The 7,480-nt window shown below is 36.6% G+C and overlaps 1 pseudogene; it reads left to right on the top strand.

The window, feature by feature from the left end:
* Positions 1-1,489: 1,489 nt before the first annotated feature.
* Positions 1,490-4,502, top strand: LOC102269032 (rab GTPase-activating protein 1-like; annotated as a pseudogene).
* Positions 4,503-7,480: the final 2,978 nt, after the last annotated feature.

The following is a 7,480-nucleotide window of genomic DNA, read 5'->3' as shown; positions in this document are numbered from 1 at the left end:
AAAGTTCATCATTTTTGTGTATTGATACCCAATAGAACCAGCGACACCATTTGTTAAGAAGACTATGCCTTCCCTATTGATTTACATATTTGTTGAAAATCAATTGATCTCATAGATATGCCTATTTCTGGACTCTTCTTTACATTTCATTAATCGACATATGTATATATGCATAGTGTTATTATAATATTAGCATTGTAATATATAATAAGGATTTTCCTACTTATTAGAATTAACAGAAGCTAGGCATAATCTATTCTATTCATCTTTTTATATTACAACTATCATTTTTATACTTTGTATAAATTTTCCTTTGGGGTATCATTAGAAACTCATGGTCTTTTAAAAATTCAGTGAGTTCTAATTTAACATGATTATTATAATTTTTTATTATCAAATTGACTCAACTTGGTTAAGGGAACATCCTTAAACTGGCCTGTTTTGCTTGTTTAGAGTTCCCTTTAATGATCCCAAGAACATCTGACTTTCTTTAAAAAAAAAAAAAATTCTGGATGCTTCTCATTTTTTTCCTGCTGCAGGACATGACATTCACTATCCTCAGAAACCTCAGTTTCCTCTAGAAGAGAATGACATTAGAGATCAAAGTACGGGCCCAGAGGTGGGTTTTATAAGCATGGTGGTAAGCAAAAGTGCTTCTTCTGTGGCTGCACTGGACAGCCACAGTAAAGACTGCTTTTTATGGCTCGCATTGGTAGTTTCAGTTTAACACATTCTGTCATTGTACTTTACTTATTGTTGTATGGTTCCATCAATCACTAAGACTTTCCTCACACTGGCACTTCTAACAAAACAAAACAAAATAAAAGCCAGAAGTAGGATATCATTTTTCATCTTATACACTGGAGATTAAGAAGATTGATGATGCTCAGTGTAGGCCAGAGGGAAGGGAAACAAGACATTCCCATCAACTGCTGGTGGTAGTATAAACCGGAATTACATTTTTAAAGAACAAGTTGGTAACATCTACTGATAGCGAAACACTTGTTGACTTAGAAATTCCATTTTTAGAAATTTTTCTTACATATAAACTCATATACAAGTACGTATGATTACTGCAACATTGCTTGACATAGTATATAACAGGAAACCATCTAATGTCATCATGAGAGAACTCATCAAATAAATTATGGTTCAGCCATAAGATAAAATGCTATGGAACCACTAAAAAAAATGCATTTCCATGGAAAAATGCCTAAGATACATTTTTGGGTGAAAAAGTAAGCTAAAGAAAAGTTAGTTTATTTTGATCCCTTGTGTGTGTATGTGTACATATACACATATACACATACGGATCATATAGATATACATGTTTGCATTCTAATAGCAAATGTCGGGATATACAAGAAACAATGGTTTTACCTTAGGAAATTTGAATAGGGAAGATCAGAGAGAGGAAGACTTTTACTCCCTTTTTTATAATCTTTTGTAACAGATTAAATATAACACTTTAAAAAATACTGTCAAATTAAAACAGGGAATAGAAAAGAAGGTTGTGATTACAGTGTAGCAACTTTCTAACAAAGAATTAGCTAGTGAAAGATGCTTTGGAATCTTATTAAGCCTAGGTTGAAACATGAAGACCTATGACATTTATTTACTGGAGATGGAATCCATGGGAAAGAGCTATGATGGGAGAGCTTATATTATCACTGGCATGTGGAATAGCAATGCACCAATATTTCGGCACTTAGTGAAGAAACTCCAAAAGATAAACGAGTATATATGACTGTGGCAAAGTACATGGTAGTCATGGAGGCGGGGGAGGCTATCTATTTTCAGCTGGAGACAGCTGTACATGTGTACCCTGCAAAAGAGTGTTTGTGGCATTTTAGGAGAAACCCTTTTACTTCTTCACAAGATTGAAACAACCTGAGGGAAAAAGCCGTACCAATGCAGGAAATCCATGAGGTGGTAAGTTGACAGTGCAAGTCTGAGAAGGAGGAACCAATCACTCCTGTTGGTGGATGGGGTCCAGTGTCACCATAGGAGGATGAAGCAGAAGAGGAGAGTGATAATGAACTCTCAAGTGTAACAGGTGGTGTGCCTAAGGACTGTCCTGAGACGATCCTATATTCTTGGGGAGAATTGTTAGGAAGATGGTACAGTAACCTTGGTGCATAACAGAAAGGGCTATCTGCTGTGGGAAAGAGTGGTGTTCCTGAAGCATTGAAGGAAGAGGTAATGATAAGCAGGCTGCCATGACAACCAGGCAATGCTGGATAGATATCAATTTCTTATCACAGTGAACTAAGCCTAGGAGAGTGATATTCATCACACATTTCTTGCATATAATTAAAGATACCAGAAGACATGGCCAGGAATTGCTCTACAAGATCTGCAAGGCCTACTCTATGATGAAGACATTCATCAAGAACAGTTTTTTCTTGCTGCTGTATCGCTGCAGCATATGCCAGAGGAACAGTATTCTGTGTTTTGGTGAAAATCAGGAATGACTATTTATGAGACTTCTACAAAAACAGCTTTGAAGACCATCACTGCAAATTCTGTCAGTTAGAGAGACTGTCAAGGGCAGTCACTGGACCTGCACAATCACTTTTCTGATCTGAACCTGGAAGCTCATATGTATGAACCCCAGTGGCTTCTGACTCCTTTTACTGTCAAGTTCCCACTCTGCATGGTCTTCTCTATCATTGACTTACTACTTTGTGAAGGATTGAACATAATCTTTCATGTAGCCTTGGCTCTCCTAAAGACCTAAAAGAGAGATTTTCTGTAAGCTGAATTTGAAGGTACTTAGAAGGAAATGGCAACCCACTCCAGTGTTCTTGCCTGGAGAATCCCAGGGACGGGGGAGCCTGGTGGGCTGCCGTCTATGGGGTCACACAGAGTCGGACACGACTGAAGTGACTTAGCTTAGCTTAGCTAAAAGTTCTTCAGAGCTCAGCTTTTTAGAGTTAATTAGAGATGGCAGAGTAGGAGGGAGGCTCAAGAAGGAGGGAATATATGTACACATATAGCTGATTCACATTGTTGTACAGCAGAAACTAATACAACATTGTAAAGCAATAATTCTTCAACTATTAAAAAATTAAGTTATTCAGAGATACAAGGCAGAGAAAAATGTAAGAAGGTTAATGGAGCAGACTTGCAATATTAAGATATCAACTAAGAAACTGAGGAAAAAAGAGAAAGGATATCAATGTGAGAGTCATCTGCAACAGGAAGACCCAGTGGATCTATAGTTTGTATATTTGCAGGTAACTCTCCTCTTGGGTTTATACTAGGAATCTTCATAAGCTGAGAGAAAGAGAGGGAAAAGGAAAGAGAGAAAGTGGATATCAACCACCTTCAAAAATGAGAAAAAAGGAAAATGACAAAGTACTGTTTTAGCTGTGCAAGGTCACATCCTAATCTACTTTAATCTTTTCCTCCATAGTATATTATATCCTTCAAGATCCCAAAGAAAAGCAATGATTTAGTCAAATATTTGGTTAAACATAGTAACTAGTTATATTTGTTCAACTCTATCACTAATTGTGTCAAGTTCCTGCTGCTGCTGCTGCTGCTAAGTCACTTCAGTCGTGTGTGACTCTGTGTGACCCCATAGGCGGCAGACACCAGGCTCCCCCGTCCCTGGGTCAAGTGGAGAGCACTCTAAATGTCCAATACTTAAATTTTAAAACAACTTAAAATGTTCATTGCCTCATACCAAGCTTCACATTTATATGATGCATAGAAGTTATAAATGTCTGTAGTACTTCGAAACATTTAGTGTTGATCAATTTGCAAAAGTTTTTAAACAATTTAAAGAACATTGCCAAACAAGCAAAGTGTGCCTGATGGACTAAAAATGAATTAGAAAGAAAAAAACTGAAATGGTAGAAAAAATTTTTAACACATTTTTTTGTTGTTACTTTTCTTATATGTACTTTTTTTCATATATTATGAAAGCAAGGCATAACATTACAATAGAAAGCAAAAAGAATACTATGAGCCCCCTAATTCTGTCTATCCACAGATATTAATAGTAGAATTTAACAATGTGGTAGAGCTTTGTTCCTAAACACACACTTCTCTTTCCTCTGAACACAATTATCTTTCATCCTAAGGAGCCCTGTCATTCCTGTCACCAGAGTCTTAATGTTATAGTTTTTAAACCTGAAGGAGGAAAAGGAAGGCTGAAGGATCCAAAAGGAGCATAGTATAAAGAGGCAAAATGACTGAAATGAAACTTCATACTTCACAGTTTCGCTTTGGATTAATTCTGAGGCCTAAAAACTACCACATAGCTACTCAATAACTGTTTGTCAAACAAACAAATGTGTCAACAAGCAAAATCGATTTAATACATATCGATTAATATTTAATGTTCAATTTCTCATAAGAATGTTATTTCTATCTTCAGGATAAAAATTTTAAACAGCTTTCAGCTCCTGACACATTTTTCTTGGGCCTGACACTGTCTCTTTCTGTTTCAGCTCTGTTGTATCACCATATCTGAACCAACCACTCTGAGGTAACTAGCACGTTATCACTTTACATTTTCCTCACTTCCTTAATCCTGTAACAGACATGAATATTTTGTTTAATCCAATGCACTTCAGTTGTTGCTCATGTGAAGAATAGATACCTTATCATTGGGATTTGGTTTGAGGGCATTCAGCTCCTGACATATTTATCTTGGGCCTGACACTGGCCCTTTCTGTTTCAACTCTGTTGTATCACCATATCTGAACCAACCACTCTGAGGTAAGTAGCACGTTATCTCTATCACAGTAACTGGCCTGAATATTAAGAATCTAGAAATGCCTTTAAAACACAAAGCAGCCATTCCTTATCTATATCCCAAATCATCAAATGTTTTCATATATTCTCTTTAAAATTTTTAAACTTCTTTAAAAATGCTTTATTGTATTCACACGTAAAAAAGAGGATAATAAGTAACCCAAAATTAAGCACCACTGCTTCTTACTTCAAAGAATGTCCTTTAGATTTCCTATTGTTTGCAAACTGTATATATATAAAGTAAAAGTGAAGTTGCTCAGTCGTGCCCAACTCTTTGTGACCCCGTGGGATTCTCCAGGCAAGAATACTGGAGTGGGTTGCCATTTCCTTCTCCAGGGGATCTTCCAGACCCAGGGATTGAACCCAGGTCTCCCGCGTTGCAGGCAGACCCTTTAACCTCTGAGCCACCAGGGCAGACATATATATAAAAAATACACATCAAATACTCCAGTAGGAACAATAACAATTATTTAAGAACTTCAATAAGTAATACTTTTGCCTAATGTACAATGTAACAATGTTCATTATAAAGAAATTTCTCCCTTTTTAAAAACATTTTCATTTATTTATTTTTGGTTGTACTGGAGCTTCACTGCTGCGCACTGGCTTTCTCTAGTTATGGAGAGTGGGGGCTCCTCTCTAGCTGCAGTGCACAATCTTACCGTGCTGGCTTCTTGTGTTGTGGAGCGCAGGCTCTAGAGAGTAGTTGCGGCACACAGGCTCAGCTGCCCCACAGTATGTGAAATCTTCCCAGAGCAGGGACTGAATCCTGTGTCACCTGCACTGGCAGATGGAATCTTAACCACTGGATCACCAGGGAAGTCCATGAAGAAGTTTTAACACGGAGGAGAACATTCCCCCGCAACCCCAGAAACTTTAAGAAAATATATTATTCTTCAAGAACATTTACGGTTTCTGAATGTTTGACTTTCAAACACCAAGCACAGATTTTAGTCTTTCAAACACCAAGAACAATTTTCAGTCTTTTTCCCTTGAGGATGATGTTACCTGGGAGTTCGTTATATACAGCCCTTATCATGTAGAGACAGTTCCCTTCTATCTCTAGTTTAATGAGGGTTTTTATCATGAAGAAATGCTGGATTTGTCAAATGCTTTTTCAACATCAGTTGAGATGGACATATGGTTCTCCTCCTTTATTCTATAATGTGGTGAATTATACTGATTGACTTTTATATGTTGAACTACACTTGCATTTCTGGGATAAATCCCCCTTGGTCTTGGTGTGTGATCTTTTTAACATGCTGCTGAATTCTATTTGCTAGCATTTTATTGAAGAATTTTATATCTACTTTCACTAGGAATATTGGCCCACAGTTTTCTTGTAGTGTCTTTTTGACTAGCTTTAGTATCAGGATAATTATAGCTTCATAAAATGAGTTAAGAAGTATTCTTTCCTCTTCTAAATATTGGAAGAGTTTGAGAAGTAATCATGTTAATTCTTTAAATGTTTGTAGAATTCACCAATGCAGTTATGTGGTCCTAGGCTTTTCTGTGTTGTGAGATTTCCAACTGCTGATCCAATCTCCTTATTTGTTATAGGTCGATTTAGATTTTCTATTTCTTCTTTAGTTAGTTTGGGTAGTTTGTGTGTTTGTTATAGGGGCTTCCCTGCTGTCTCAGATGACAAAGAATATACCTGCGATGTGGGAGACTCAGGTTCAGTCCCCGGGTTGGGAAGATTCCCCTGGAGGAGGGATTGGCTACCCACTCCCATGTTTGTTATAATACTTTTTATTTCTGTAAAGTCAGTGATAATATCCCCTATTTAATTTCTGATTTTAGAATTTGAGTATTTTCTCTTTTTTCTTAATCTTTAGATTGGTCCAGTTTGTTGTTGTTTTTTTTTTCTTTCAAACAATCAATTTTTGGCTTCATTGAGCCTCTCTATTGCTTTTCTAGTCTCCATTTCATTTATTTCTACTCCAATTCTTGTTATTTCTTTCCTCTTTGTGGCTTCAAATTCAATTGAATTTAACATACTCAGGAATTAATTTTTTCTAAAATGCAAGAATAAATAATAATCTCTGAGTCATCGGGCAAAGAGCAACCTATTTGTTAGATTTACTTTTTAAATCCATGTGAACAGCTCTCATATAATTTGCAAAAGAATATTACTATGTCATTATGAAGATACTATATTTAGAAAAGGGCAAAGGTCATGAGGGAAAACTACCATACTTTGAATGTTAAGGCTATCTTGTAGTTTATGAGACTTGTGCCAGGCTGAAAGAAAGTAGTACAAGGGGCCTCTGGGATGTTTACAGGAAAAACTAAAATCAAGCCTCTCATTTTTAGACCATCATGTTATCATGAGACACATCCGAACTTGGTCTGTTTCTGAAGAAAACAAGCATGACAAGCACTCTCTCATATCCCATGAACACTGACTTCTCCCTGGAGAGAAGAATATGGGTTGATGTCACTACTATAATATGCGTTTCACAACTCTCCCCCGAACATATGGCTCCTATGTCCCTAAGACTGGCTCTACTCAGAATAGTTGCCTTCTGCCACGTATGACAAACCCACAGCTAATATCATTTTAAACAGTGAAAAGCTGAAAGCATTTCATCTAAGATCAAGAACAAGACAAGGATATCCATTCTCACCACTCTTATTCAACATAGTTTTGGAAGTCCTAGTCAAAGAAATCAGAAAATAAAAAGAAATAAAAGGGATATAAATTAGAAAA

This window comes from Bos mutus, chromosome 26, assembly GCF_027580195.1.
Source record: "Bos mutus isolate GX-2022 chromosome 26, NWIPB_WYAK_1.1, whole genome shotgun sequence".
Classification (NCBI taxonomy): domain Eukaryota; kingdom Metazoa; phylum Chordata; class Mammalia; order Artiodactyla; family Bovidae; genus Bos; species Bos mutus.
Note: the sequence above shows the minus strand (reverse complement) of the source record. Positions and strands in the feature narration are given on the sequence as shown.